The 16441-nt window shown below is 39.1% G+C and overlaps 1 long non-coding RNA gene across 1 annotated transcript; it reads left to right on the plus strand.

Moving 5' to 3' along the window:
• LOC109706991 lies at positions 11714 to 12235 on the plus strand. Its single transcript, XR_002215393.1, has 2 exons — positions 11714 to 11760; positions 11838 to 12235. It is a non-coding gene; the product is annotated as an uncharacterized LOC109706991 (long non-coding RNA).

The raw sequence follows: 16441 nt of genomic DNA on the forward strand, positions 1-16441 counted from the left end.
ATAGTGTCAGTTCTAGAGCCAGCGTGCACCCACTTACACACCACCCAACTCTGGTACTCCACGTTGTAGTTCTGCTCGGTAGCTCTGTGGATCCCACAACTCTGGCCCCTAGAATGAACGTAGCTAATTCCAGTGAAAGCTAGGTTTGAACAACCTACACAAAGGCCCGAACAGATCCGGCCTCTTCTCCTTTAGGAGTCCAAAGCGATGAAAACCTAGAAACGTGTGCTTGGGTAATTGTTTGTGATGTCCTTGTATTTGTGTATCAATTAATCACTATGATGATGTATACATGTTTCTCGAAACATGCATCGATCCCTGGGTTAACGTTGATGAATTGGGATCATTGAGTTTACTGTCTCTTCTCGCTACATAATTTAACGAATGGTGCTCTGTAGAGTAGCCGCTGTGTTTTCAGAACCTCTCCTGATCCTAGCCTTCGCTTACGTTTTCCTCTCCACTGATTTTCTTCTCGTTTCTCCTCCTAAAATCGACGGTAAAATACAAAGGACTTCGAACATCCAGTGACGTCTTCTTTGATTACTTTGAACTTACAACATCGATCAAAAACTACTACCTTTTCACCGACCCCACAATACTCATGTGTATCTTCTTCTCCTACACCCCTGAACCAAAATACTATTCCGAAGCTTTTCTAGTAGTATACTATCTCGGAACTTTTCCAGTATGAATTAAAAAGGATTTTTTCTTCGTATCAAACTTTTCGAAATCATTCTTAATTAGCCAGGAACAAGACTACACCAGCAACACATTGATTTTTTCATTAATTTATAGTGATGCCACTGGAATAGTCTCATGCTTTTTATTATTTTATACGCCGCCGGCTGACACATTACTTCCAACTTAATCAGGATTTACACATGCTTCTAGTCACAAGAGATCACTCTCGATTAGTTAAGTTCCTTTCCTAAACCCCAACAACACCTCCCGGAATTTTATCAAAAGAGAATAAGTCATATTAAAGTCGTGCACATTCTTTCAACCACCGAGGTTATTATTATGAGAAGCTATCTTTAATTTATAAGCGACGATAAGGATATCACGTTGAACCAGCGATATATGTAAAGTTTATTTATAAAATTAGGGGTTTGAGGACGCATATAAAAACGTTAAGTGAGGAACTGGAAATTTTTTGTTAGATTAGAAAGAACCTTTTACTGCTGAAATTAGAGTGGATATTTCACCGAATATATAATTTTTTTAATGAGCATATTGAGTCAAATTAATAATCGAATGTTTATCACTATCTTCCAGCAAAGTAATTTTTATCGAAGAAAAAAAAAAAGACATTCTGAGTTTGATTTAACGTTATATATACTGTCAAGTATTAAATTCACAAATTCATTTTTTCAAATCTCTGGTTTAAAATTATAATGTGTCTAATTGATGGATATTAATCAGAATTGGGTCGGCTTCTTTAGTTAATTGACGTACACATATAAATTCATCTACAAATATCACTTCTTTTCCTGATGGAGTACTTCTTTAATGGGCAAACCGGATTTAAGATCTTTTTACGAAAAACGTCTTATCCAAAACCAAACTTCTAAAACTAATTTTCGACATCACACAAACTGATTTAAATTTATATATCTTTCATAAAAAGACTTCACTTAAACATTTTGACAAACCATTTTAAAAAAATTACAAAGTAGTTGCAACCCCTTTGCAAGATGGCTTTCTTCTTTTCTGTATTTTTGTACTTTATTTTTTTCTTCATCTGATGCATCCTCTTTTATTTTTTCCCCTTCGCTTTCCTGCTTCTTTTTGTTTCCAAAATATTTTTTCCTCTACTTTGTTCTCTAAGTTTTTTCTCTCACTGATTTTGCATTCTCTTTTTTATAGAAAAGCATGAGGGAAAAAGTAGTGCGTGGGCTCGCTCTTCTTTTCCCCCTTTCAGTTCTTTTCACCTTATCTCTACACCCACACCCCCCCTTCCTGTTTGTTCCATTGCCTTAGTTTATTGTCCATACTTTTCAACTGGATTCCTGAAGAAAATATATGGTTTGTACTTATGTAACTAAGCCTCTTTAGAAGCCATACAAAGGAGCTATATGTAATATTTTTGCTTTGATCCCAATGTATTTTTCATCTCCAACTTGCTCACATTTTTACATAATTTACTTGGGACTTTCGACTTACCTGTGTTCCTTATTGCGCCTCCTCTTAGTGGCGCCTGATTTATTCAGTTCATATTTTACCTCCTCTATGCTTTACCTCCCGTTTATTTCCTGCTGTTTAGATTTCATAATTCTGATCTAGATTACATCAGGGTATTTGATGCGTATAAAAGGTTTAAATTCAGCTAATGTTTCTCTGGCCTATGAATGCAGATAAGGATTCTAAATCCTGAATTTAAGTTACAGAATTCAATATCTAGCTGAATGGTTTCTGCGGTATGCATGTGGGCTTTTATGCATTTAGCATTACTAATCAAGTAGTTTGATTCTGAATTTTTTACTAGAATTATAAATAGTCTACCTGAATTCTGACTTAACTAAGTGAATGCTACATTCGAAGTTGAGAATTTGGAATTTAGGAGTGCATTGAACTATTTGCTGTCCATAACAGTTTCAGATTCAGAGATCTTTGAATCGCAACAAGTGTTTTGGTCCATATGATGTTTCTCTGCCCTCAGACCAGTGTATTTAATTTCCCTATGTTCTTCGTGGAATGCCGAAGTTCCTAGCTAGATTATCGATTACCTAGATCGTTCTGAGTTCTAGAATCTGTTACCTTAAATAGTGAATATGAATTCTAAACAAAGTATATTTGTTTTCCTTATATTCTGCGTGAAATTCGAAACTGCATTGCTCAATTCTGGATTCCCATGCTGTGATGACCTACTCCTCAAATACCAAATGATTGCGATAATTGACAAAGGTCCCTACCTTCTTGGTTAGTGATGGTGGTATTTTGGATGGCATATTCTATAGGCAACCAGCCACTTTTATTTGTGCTCTGAATACTTTCGGTATGCATGTGGGTTTTTATGCAATTGACATTACTAACCAAGCAGGCTTTGGTTCCAAAGTGATAATATTTGATAACTAGGAGAGTCTGAGCAAACCATATATCTTTTTCGTATATTCTTCATGGAATCCTGAATTGTTTACTTGAATTCTGAATTGCCTACCTGAACTCTAACTTATCAACGTGAATGCTAGATTCGGAATTGAGAAATTAGAATTTAGAGTTGCGTCAAACTATTTTCTGTGTATAAACGTTCCGAATTCAGAAATCTGATTTGAATCACAATAAGTCTTTTGATCCATATGAAAGGTTCGAATTCAAAATGCTGAATTCTGGCAGCAGTGTTCCAGAATTCTAAATTATGGATTCTCAAAGGTTAGAATTACACAAAAAAAAAATGGAAATCAGAGTTCAGGTTCTTAAATTTTGAATTCTGAACTGTGCCTTGCAGAATTCAGAATACAAACCTTAAAAGGTTAAAGATTAAAATAGTAAAATACCCAATTCGCAATCAGTGTTGGCCAAAATTTTTTATTATTGGTAGTTGCAAGAGCTGCAGGTTATGCAAATTTCGTTCCTGCTTCGTCCATATGAAAGGTTCGAATTTAAAATGCCGAATTGTGGCAGCATTACTCTAGAAAAATTCCAAATCCGAATTTAGGTTTTTGTATTTCGAATCCTAAACTATGTGTCTTACAGAATTCAGCATTCAAACCTTAAAAGGTTAGAGGTTAAAAGGTTAAAATACACAATTCGCAATCCGTGTTTACCAAATTTTTTTTTATTATTGGTAGTTGCAAGAGCTGCAGATTTTGCATGTACTCTTATGCAAATTTCGTTTCTGTTTCGGGCTCAAAATTCAACTACACAATTCAGATTCCAGGTAGGGTCGCATATTTAATCTTTATATATCCTTAATGGACAATTTCATTTCCGAGCATCAAATTGAGCTTTTTATATGTTTTCTGTGAATTCTTCAGCTGTTTACTAAAAAAAATTTTCCCTTATTGAATTTGTTCTCTTTTTTTTTTTCCTCTTTAGATTTTTTTGTGGGATCTTGATAAATTTCATCGGTATCAATTACCTTATGTTTCGAATTCCAGGTAGCCGAATTCTACAGGAATCGAGCCTATCTTCTACTGCTTTCCTGGTATCTGAATTCTACAGGACTCGAGGCTTACCTCATGTTTCGAATTCTAGATAGCTGAATTCTACAGAACTTGAGGCTATTTTCTGCTGCTTTCCAGGAAGCTGACTTCTACAAGCCTCGAGGCTGTCTTCTACTACTAATTCGAGTGTTGGTTTTTAGCGCAATTTTTGATTATTCGCGGCTCCAAAAGGTGCAGGTTTTAATTCCAGGTTTTATTTTCTTGCATATGGCTGATTTACATGTGTGAGACTTAGAATACAGGTAAAAAAAAGGTCCAGTTAAATGCTGGTTTGTTCATGCTGATTTTTAACTGGACCTTTTTTTACCTGAACAGTCAAAATCAGTATTTTTTAAATCAACATATTTTAGGCCCTCTCTAAAAAAAGGTCCAGTTAAAATCATCATTTAACAAAATCAGCCTTTGTTAAAATGCTGATTTTTTTCTTTACAATTAGCATTTTTTAGAATGCTGATTTAGATCGGCAATGCTAAATCAGAACTTTTATCTAAATCAGCATTTTTTTTAGATTAGCAATGCTTGATCAGCTTTGCTGATTTAGATCAGCAATGCTAAATCAGCATTTTTTTTACAATCAGCATTGCTGATCTGATATAAAGCATTTTTTGCAATTAGCATTTTTGCAATTAGCATTTTTTAGAATGCCGATATAGATCAGCATTGCTAAAAAATGCTGTTTTTACAGTACAGTTAAAATGTTGTAAAAATCAGCATTTTTTTCCAATCAGCAAAGGTCCAATTAAAATAAGCATTTTTTAGGAGGGGGGCCTCTATAAAAAAAAGTCTAGTTAAATTGCTGATTTTTTTAAATACAGTTAAATGCTGATTTTTTACATGCATCATATAGGTAAAAAAAAGGTCCAGTTAAATGTTGATTTATATGCTTCTAAGTCTCCTACATGATTTTTTTACATGATTTTTTACATGATTTTTCTAAGTCTAACACATTTTTTTTACTTCGCTTGATTTCATGATTTTTTTACATGCTATTTACTATGGAACTTTTCATCTTTCTTAAAAGCATTGATTTCCCATAGAACTCTTGTCACGCCCTGGGGTCCCTTTAGGTTAAACACACCGCGGAAATTTTTTTTTTTTTTTTTTTGAAAACCTAACCCCAGGGAATGCCAGATCCGCCACAAATACAGGGAATCCACTGTTCACGCGCACAGAGTCTCCCCTGTATTTGCACGGCGTCGCACAAGTACAAGAAGTAACCCAGGTACAACCACAAATGAATATAGAAACGACTATGCAATCATTCATTCACCATTCACATCACAGTTATATATTCAAGATTTAAACATAAATCTACAGAAAATTCTTTTGAAAACTGTTTTCTACACGAAACCTTTATTCTTTAAAAACGCTACCACGAGGGGTAGAAAATCTTTTATTTACGAAAACTACGAATCCTTTTTATTACATTTATAAAGCCAAATCAAAATATGATAGTTAACTGAAATATCCAAAAACTGAATCATATAAACTATCTAAGCTATATCAACAGGATAGTAGGGGTAGAAACTAAACCGAATAACCTGGATCGAAAGCTCTATCGACCGCTACGTACGTATCTCACGTCTCGTCTCAACCCTCACCGCCCGCGATACCTGAAAAATAGTGAGGGAGGTGAGAACATGTAAACATGTCTCCCCTCCCAGTGGGTACCGCAAGCCGATGAAGGCAAAGAGTACTCACCGGATCAGGAAGAGCTAAACAACAGTACGGGTCAGTAGAAAATACAGTAGCAATAATAATGAATGAAAGAGACATGTATATGAAAGAAAGTACAACTACCGCTACTGTAATGAACAACTGAGTGTATACATGTAACAAGACTATAGTAGCAAGACAATGTAACGAAAGAACTACAAGTATGTATGCATCAACCACTACTATAGCTATATACAACAACCGGACAAGTAGTCCAACAGTACCCAATCTAAACCGCCGTGTCGGTCTAAGGACCTCAGGCAAAAGCCACAACCTGCTCGCACCTGGCATGTAACCCTAGCACAAAGAGAACACCGCTGGGCTCACGGGTCGGATGTACGACCACTTTTCCGGAAAAGAACACCCTCCTGCGGGGGATCAACCCGCTGGTGTACGTGAAATGCACTCGAGCTGTGGCGATCAATGCGGATATGATCAATAGCCAAATGTCGGCAACCAGCCGACAATCACCGCCCCTCGGGGCAAACCGACCAATAGGTCATCAAACTATATAGAAGCACAAGAACCGACTACTCAGGTCAACTAAGAGGGAACAACTCAACATCCTACCGAAGGTATACAAGCACTGACTACTAATGTCAACTAACATATATGCACGACGAACCGACGAATAGGTCACCAGAGTATATCAATAGAATCCCGAATTACCGTCGGCCACTAGCCGACAATCCAACCCCTCAGGGTACACCGACCTCATAGGTCATCAAACGACAGGACTCACGAAGCTGACTGACTAGGTCACAAATATGCCAAATAGTGGAACTGTGTAAACTATAATCATCCGTCGGTGCTAACCGACAATCCCACCCCTTAGGGTATACCGACCTCAAGGGTCATCGAACGATGTACGAGAACCGACCAATCAGGTCACCGAAACGAAGTACGAGAACCGACCAACCAGGTCAACAGATACGGAATGCAACAACCAACCAACTAGGTCAACAGATACGCATGTAGATAGAACTACTCTACTCCTACTCAGGATACTAAGCATGCAAACAACGAGTAGAGTATAACGAATAAACAAGGGTGCAAGGCTCAATATACTATGCGATAGTAACAACAGAAGAGTAAGGGTAAGAAACCATCACCAAGCGTGCACCACTGTACCGACGTCGGATCGAAGTACCCACCTGTAAAGATGTCGCGTCTGTCTCCTGACTGCAAAAGAATGTCGACAGGACCTATAAAGGGTCCACCGGGTTAGTATCTAACCCACAACTAATAACCACAGTATCCACAACCCCACAAACAATTTCACGAAGATTGGTTTCCCAATACCGATTACCGTAACTCGCCGGAAGTCCCGAAAACCATACCGGGACGCCGTCGGGACCCACTAAGTGTCCCGAAACTCACCGACTCGTGCCACGAGTCACCTGCTGCACCAGAACACTCCGATTTGGATGTTTTGGCAGCAAACACAAGATAACAACACTACACAATTATCACCGGATAATTGTACGAATCCGGGTTCCCGGAATGTCTATTTCGACACCGGAACCCACCGTCGCTTACCCATCATCACCGAACCTACAAAATGATGATGGTGACTAGCCAACAAGGCTCAGCGACCACACACAAGACAACCAAACCACGTCGGAAGAAATCCAAACCGAAACCGCGTTCTTTCGGCGAATTTTGCCGAAAAACGCACCGAAATCGACTCTTCGATTTCCGCAAAAGCTAACGGATCGTGGACAATCAGTCCAGAGGTCAAACACACTCATACACACTGTCCACAGTGGCCCTAGGTGTGCACAATTGCACAAAAGTCCCTCTAATTACATAAAATCCTATCATTTTATATAATTTGAGCGATCAAGTGGCTCGTTCACGCAAACCGAGGACTTCCAAAGTCCGCAGAGACACGTACTGACAGGTCTCGACGTACCGGAGGCCGTGCTCATGATCCGGAGCACAACGGCTCGCTGTGGGAAGCGCGGGAGCAACCCGAAGGTTCAGCGAACAGCGCGCAGCCATGGAAAAATGCACCGAACAGGGCTAACCAGACACTGCTGATCCAAGGTAAGGTGAGCACTGTGATCAGCACTGACCAACGATCACCGTGCTCACCTCCGGAGGCATCGGAATAGCCTCGGATCGCCGAAAACGCACGCACAAACATAGAACAACAGCCAAAAAGGCTCCACAGGGTCGACACCGCAAAAATAGCTGAACGGGGCCTTCTCGACAGAAACCAAGGTGAGCACTATGACCAGAAACTTGCCAGGATCATCGTGCTCCCTTCCGTAGAGGTCGGGGAGGCTCGGGAAGCTCGGAACAGTAAACAACCCACAAACAGCCCTATTTCGGGCTTGGCCGGAGCAAGCTTGCTCCGGCCAGCTTCCGGCGGCACGGCGGCGCGGGCGGTGGCTAGGATTGGGTGCGGGGGAGGGAAGGAACAGGGTGCTCACCTCAGGTGGCGACGAGGAGCGGCGGCGGCGACGGCGGAACCAACCGAGCCCGCACCAGGTTCGGCTCGGGTACAGGGTGGCACGCAGCTCTCGGCGGCGGCCGGGGCACCTCGGGCCGACGGCGAGGGGTCGCCCGAGGTCGGAGGATAAGGAGGGAGGCAGCCGGCGAGGGCGGCGGCAACCCGCGGCTCGGGCGCGGCCACCCGAGCTTGGCTCGGTCTGGAGATCGGGGCGGCGGCGCCCACGGCGCGCGGCGGCGGCGGCGACCTCTCCGGACGGGAGGTGGGGGTGCCAGAGGCCGCGACGAAGGCCGCAAGGATGGAAAAAGGGTGGCTGCGGCGCGGGGGTGGAGCTACCAGGTCTGCTCGGCCCGAGCAGACCTGGGGCAGCTGCAGGGTGGTCGCAGCGGCGGCGGCGGCCCACAGGGGCGACGGCAGTCGGCAAGGAGGGATGCCGGGGCTCCGGGGAAGACGGCGGGAGCCGTCTCAGGCGGCGGCGGCGCACGAGCTGCTGCTGGAACTCGGCTCGGCCGAGCCTTGTCCCAGGCGGCAACAATCGGCCTGGGCGGCGCTAGGCGATGGCAACGGTCGGTGGGGATGCTAACCGGAGCACGGGGCGACACCGGCGGAGGGTCTGGAGGTGGCGGCAGTCTCGAGCTTCCTCACAACCCGAGAGAAGAGAGAGAGAGAGAGAAAGAAGGTGGCTCCGGCGGCGGCTGGCCGGCCGGGGCTCAGTTGGCGGCGGCCGGGGGCGTGCACAGTAGGTGCAGGGAAGAGGGATGGAGGTAGCAGGGAGCGGCTAGGGCAGCAGGGTTAGGGTTTCCAAGGTGAAACCCTAGAACAAGCTTAAATACCAAGTGCAATTTGCAAAAAGGTCCACCAAATCTCAGTATTTACTACTGAGTCCCTCACAGCGCGTGTAAAACGCGTGAACACCCCTCCACGTGCGATCTCACGCGAAACGGTACATAAAATATCGCGACTTTTGCGAAATTACTGTTTTGCCATTACCGACCTCTCCTCGATCAACGCGCAATCTACGCAGATCCGTCCGTCAGATTTGCGAACGGATCGCACAAGTGCGATCAGCACGACGGAGACAACAAAACTACCATTTTGGTTCATCTCGATCGGTCGCGGATTCGCGACGAGAACCGCTCCAACTCTCCAATAAAGGAAACTACGCACAAATACATATAAAACATGTATTTTTGGATTTTCTCGAAATCCGTGCGTCAAACTCAAAATCCGCCAGCGCCAATAGTTCCAGAATAGCTGAACCGGTCGAAACGAGCTATTGGACTGCTATGAACGGAGTTCGATACGAGCCTGAAGCCAACTTCACAACGTGGCTTCACCGGAAAAACCAAGTTACTATTCACTTAAGTGAAAAATAAAGATCGCGTAACTCCTCCGTTCTAACTCGTTTTCTCCTGTAACTTGACGAGTGCTTATGTAATTAAATTACACACATAAACATCGTCAATAGAGAGTTTAGTTGCACTGTCAAAATCTCAGTCCTTACAACTCTCTAATGGGGCCCTTTTTTTAAAGATTCTATGTAATTTTTTTTTTGCCTTTTCCTATATGCTTTCATCCTTCGTTTTTTCTTGCATTCTCAGATGTAAGGTCTTGATATTACCATGAACCCTCTCATTAGATTCTTTTTTATATTCTGTGTATATTATTTTGCTTCTTTTTTTACTCCAGCGTCGGTAGTTATTTACAATGGAGTATATTTGGTTCTGCAAAAGAAAAGTATATTAGGCCTTACCTATGTATAAGTTTTCAAACTTTCTACTTGCTAAACTGTTGTAGCTAAGCTGATGTGTTTTGCAATAATTTGTAAATATTGATTGAAAAAGGGGGTGAATGTTGGTTTTTTTTGTTCTTTTTTTTGTGTGTGTGTGTGTTGACCTTATGTATTAGCCTTTGGGTTAGGTTGGTTTGACCTTGCTCTTGATTTGCTCATAAACTGATACATCTTTCTCTACTTAAAAAAATTATCAAAAAAACAAAAGTAGCTTTTTAAGTTGGGTCTTCTTTAATTCTTGATTTTGTTACTAGCATATCAAATTGAGCTTGAAGCCTCATTTTCTCACTCTTCTATCTATCACTCCAGACTATGTTAATTAGTACTTTGTATACATTATTTGTTATAACTAATCTGATTGTTGTGCCTTTTCCCAAACATTTTTATGATCTGTTAGTGAAAATCTGATATTAAGGGACTCCAAATGCAGAAAAAAAAATAAAGAGACCCGGCTTGGAAATTGAATTTCAGTTTTTCAATTTTTCTTTGTTAAACACTCCATTTAGTAAGATTCCTGCTTGCAAAAAAGAAAAACATAAAATACAGCTTCGTAGCCACAGCCATCTTTCTATTTTTTTTTCATTAATTGGGCATGTTTAGTTTGTACTTTATGGAACGACTGATTTGTTCATTTCCATACTCATTCATGTATATTGTTTGGTGTGACTTTCGCAAACTTATTTAATGTAGAGCTTTCATTTTTCTTGCAAGCCTTCATTTTATACTACTAAATGTTCTACTTGCATAGTTCTAGCATGTGATGATTCGAATAATTGCTTGATGTTTGAACAATTTCAACCTATAGAATTTAAGAAGACAGTTGTTTTCCAGCTTAATTTGTGATATTTTTTTCCCCCTAATCTTTTGAGCATGTATGTTATCACTTCTGGTTTACAAATTTATTTTTTAACACAATTCGTTTGGGTGTAAGTACCTAAAAAAGGTCGCATATCTTTCCTTTCTTCATTCTGAGGTGCTTCAAGCAAACCAAGCTGAAGATTTGCTTGAGTTCCTTTACATAAGATGGATGATAAATTGCATGGTTGAAAATTTATAGTGTATGCTTTTTCAAATTTGCACGGGTGAAAATGCAAAACAGTAGTATAAAATAACTCCTTATTCAAAGGGCACTAAAGGAGAGAAAAAACAAATATATATCTTCTCCATCTTTGTACAAGTTATGATGATGCTCATCCTGAATATCAGATGATTTCGGTGGTTCCATGGGACCACAGCCTTCGTAATTAGTGATGTGGACACTATGGATGGCCTACTTTGTAAGCAACCAGTGCTTCTCATCTGTTCTACGAGTGATTTGGTTCTGATGGTACTAAGGCAAAGAAAAAAAATGTTGTTGTGGATCCGATCAGTGCTTAATAAATAGGGAAGGCCTGAGCAAAATGTATGTACCTTGCCTGCCAAGTTTTATTCTTAGTACCACTCTGTACTTTTTTTAGATTCGAATAGTTCAGTACTTCGTGATTGTTTTTCTTAAAGTTGGAGCTTAGTTTTTTTGTGTTGCGGCTTCTGCTTTCTATTTATATAGTTCAGTGCTTCTTGATTGTTCCACCTATATATTTTGTGGATTTCTCAATGCTACAGCGGAGGACGTTTGGTTCTGAAGGCGAAAGGTATATTAGCCCTTTTAATTAGTTTAAAGCATGATAGTTATTGACAATGGTGTATATTCGGATATTCGGTTTTGCAGAGAAAAGGTATATTAAGTCTTGCCTGTGTGGAAGTCTTTGCTAAACTGTTGTAGGAGCAAATAGCTATCTTGCCTCTATTTTTAATGTTGATTTCTTTGTTACATTTAGAGGACACTTGCATTTAATCAAAACTTGATGGTATTTAGATCTAAGCTTTCATTCTTACATGTGTGGCAATCTCAACCCCTTTTTTCCTCTTATCCAAAGAACCTATTGCAATCATTTGATACTTGAATTGAAATGCTAGCACCTCTATAACTTTTATTTGATTGCTTTGTAATTCTCTCAATTATAGATTGGATTCGTGTGGCCTGTGTAGTTCAGACTATTCATTATAAGTAATGTTACTTTACTAATGCATATAATTTTTATTTGGTGATTTTGTGGTTCTCTGAAATTATTGATTGTATTTGTTTGACCTATATAGTTAAAATTGTTTATTATAAGTTAGTTCGGGGTTTTCTTTTAGCCTGTTATGGACTATCTTTTATTGGATTCAAATAGTTCAGTACTTCGTGATAGTTTTTTTAAAGTTGAGGCTTAGTTTTTTTTTTGGTTGTGGTTCCTGCTTTCTACTTATACAGTTCAATGTTTCTTGGGTGTTCTTGCTATTTACATGAAGCTCGATTTATTGGGTTTGGTTTGCTACATTCTTAGTAGACTTTTAATTACTTATGTTCTAAATTTATGTATGTGATTCAAAATTGCTTTAATATTTTTTCACATATTTCTCTTCGCTCTACTTTACTTTGCAAACATTAGCTCCATGTTTTTTTTTCCTGCTATTGGGATTTCCCGAAATTGCATTTCTGTCATTGGAACTGTGTTTTCTGCTTCCTTTTACATACATTTGTTTTCCCCCTTGGTTATTTTACATCATTGGTTTGAGGTTTTGGGCAGGCGAAAAAAACTTTCCTTTTGGCTTTCCTTTGGCAACGATTTTAAGAGAAAAAAAAAACCAGTATAATCTAGAATTACAAACATTTCCCGCCGCGAAGCGCGGGCCTTCACTAGTTCAACTAACCACCCACTCAACCCTAGGAGGCCCACATCATCCTAACCGCACATTTCTTAATCCAATGGCCAAAAACTTGGTAGCACAAATGACTTCCTGCTATTAATAGTATATTAGCCTAGTTCATATAATTAATTCAATTTTCATATTAAAAATTAAAAATTTAATTTAATTCATGATTTAAACTCAAATTTTAATTTTAATGTAAAATAGATGAATTGATTTGATATCAAAAATCAAAAATTAAATTTAATTCACAATTTAAACTTAAATTTAAATTTTAATGTAAAATAGATGAATAGAAATGCTATTTTTTAATCAATTGATTATAACCGTCCATTTTTATTTCAATTATTTTTAACCAATTGATCATAATTTTTTGCAAATTGATCATAAATTTGTACATCATATTAATTAAAAAATACGATTTATAAATTTATCAACTAATCTATTTTTTAAATTATTTCCTTTGTAATATTTTGATAGCCCCAAAATTTAAAATTTAAAATTTATTTTATATTTTGAATTGAAATATAGATTTACAGTAAATAATTGTGGCAAGAATTTGGTAAACATAAATTTTTTCTATTTCTGAAATAAAAGAAATTAAACAAATTTCAAATATAAAATATAGATTCACAGTAGATATTTTTCAGTTGCAAATTTGGATAAATATAATATTTTTTTCTATTTTAGAGATAAAAAGAAATTAAAAGTTTGTTTAATTACGTTATTTATTTTACGTAAAGAAAGAAAATTCAATTTTAGTCTATCTACTAACCGAAATTGTGTATACATGATTTTATATATAATATAGATAGTGTAGATATTATATTATAGATAGAGATAAAAAGAAATTAAACAAATTTGAATTAAAATATAGATTCCAAATAGATATTCTTTTCGGGGCAAAATTTGGATAAGTATAAATTTGTTTTTGTTGTAATAAAGAGGAATTAAAAATTTGTTTAATTCTGTTATTTTTTTTAAATAGGAGAAGAATGAATCATTTTTTTTCAATTCTCGCAAAGAATGGTCTGTCGACAGACCGAATTTGAAATACGTGCATTCATATATATTTATATATTTATATATTCGTATCCGCTGGTAGTATACTCGATAGCACATAAGCATTTGTGCTATCAGCTTTTCTGCCGTTAGATTTACTCTTTTATCATTTTCATCCGTTCATATACTATTCAACCAACACCTACTCAATCCTAGGGGGCCCAATCATCCTAATCACACATTTTTAATCCAAAGGTAGAAAAACTAATAGCACCAAGTCATTGGTGCTATTATAATATTCCAGCCTAGTTCTATATATATAATTATATATATATATATATATATAGTACTTATTATATAGAGCGAGAGATCCTAGCCTTTGACGAGAATGAGATGCCTCCGCCCACGGGGACGCCGGATTGTGGGAGAGAGGCATACGAGCGGATGTGAACCAAATGACAAGGAGGTTTGCAGCGGAAGAGAGAGAGTAGAGAGATCAGTTACGCTAACAACTGCATCATGGAGATCGGAGCGGCCTCAGACAATAATACCAAAGCATGAGCCGTTGGCGGGGCGGTGCTAGTCCCCCCCATCGGTGGGTTACTAAAAACATGGTTACGAAGAGCAGAAGGCCTGCACCAACAAAGAGGACCCGCCGGCAAGAGATTCGAGAATCTCCCCCCTCCTTGGCCACGGCCGTTCCGGCTTGCCCCGCCGAGCACCCACCCGGGAGAGAAAGGAGATCAACGCGGCCGTTACATAATACTACTCCTGATTAGTGCAAGCTTGACTATTGAGTTTTCTACCGTTAGATCTACTCTTTGATCATTTCTACCCATTAGATTATACTTTTAAACCAACCACCCACTCAACCCTAGGGGACCACTATCAATTTAACCAGGGACCACTACAATCCTAACCCCTCATCTATTCATCCAACGGCCGAAAACTCAATAGTATCAAGGGCTTGGTACTATTGATAGTATAGTAGCATAATTCTATATATATATATATATATATATATATATATATATATGAGTCCGACTGGAATACTATCAACAGCACAAAGCATTTGGTGCTATCAAGTTTTCTGCCATTTGATTTACCTCTTTTATCATTTTCATCCGTTCGATTATACTATTCAACCAACCACCCACTCAATCCTAGGAGGCTCACATCATCCTAACCACACATCCCTTAATCCAATGGTAGAAAATTTAATAGCACAAAGTCATTGGTTCTATTAATAGTATTCCAGCCTAGTCTATATAGGGATGTTGTCACGCCCCGAGCCCGGTCCTATTTGGCCGGTTCGAGCATGACGAACAGATGCCGAACGGACAGCACCTCCCCTGCCCGCCTAAGGCTCAACAATAAGTACAGAGCAAGTATATAAAATACATAGCGGAAACGTAAATATATACTTGACTTGCACGAGGGCAAGCAATAGCCAAAAGTGAAGGTACTAAACTAAACCATATATAAGTACAATGATTAATTTTTAACCACATACAAGCATTCAACCACAAGTTACATTTACCTTTCATCATTTCTTTTACATCACATATTCCCAAAATAGGCCTTTACATTTAACATCATTCATATAACTCTAATCATCAAAATACAAAAGATAATATATATAAAAGGGTATGTAACTACTCAAAATAGAACCCGCTCGGGTGGTCTCTGTCTATGGCGCGATACTTTTACCGCGATCGTCGGCCGACTCGCTCGGTCCCGGCTCTGTGGAAATAGTGGGGTGAGAACTACAACGAAGTTTCCAGTGGGTTCGGCCGCCGACCTCGCCGACTTACCCACTAGGTCTAAATCAGGCATAATAGAAAGATAGATAGATAGTAACTAACTAACAAATGCAGCTAATATGCTTGAACAATATAATCAATGATTATGCTCAAATAGAATGCTCATGATGAATGCAAGGTCGCTTTCCAATTCTCTCGTGGCTAACCCGTAGGTTTCGCTCTCAATAGACTCACCAACTCATAATCCCAAATATCGGGGAGACTACTACGACCCGATGGGACCATCTTCTGGGGAGACTACTACGACCCAGAGATGACAACTCCGGAGTTCATCGCTCGAGGGGGAGCTACCACCCTCCGAGCAAGGACTTATAGGTGAATATGATCCAATCCTTAACTATAAGGATTCCAAGTTCAATCTCCTTAACTATAAGGAAGCAATGCTCATATGACCCTTAACTATAAAGTTGCTATGTCATTAAGTCATCAATCTTACTTGCATTTTCTTTAACATTCATGATGCCACACACACTAAGTGTTCTTTAACTCTTTTCATGCATTCATTTTACTCATTAGTGTCACATGCACTACATATTCTTTATACTCAATTACTAATGACACACATTAGTTGCTCATCTCTAGCATTCAATATGTTTACTAATGCCACACAATTCATATGTCGTAATGTCATTTTGTTCTCAACTATGTTCTTTGCCTTTCTAGGTTCTTGTCATCATTCATGCATTCATAGGGTTCCACAAGTTCTCACTAAATTATCATCATCTCACATGCATTTGTACTCACAACATGCAACACA

This window comes from Ananas comosus, linkage group 1 (genome assembly GCF_001540865.1).
Source record: "Ananas comosus cultivar F153 linkage group 1, ASM154086v1, whole genome shotgun sequence".
Classification (NCBI taxonomy): domain Eukaryota; kingdom Viridiplantae; phylum Streptophyta; class Magnoliopsida; order Poales; family Bromeliaceae; genus Ananas; species Ananas comosus.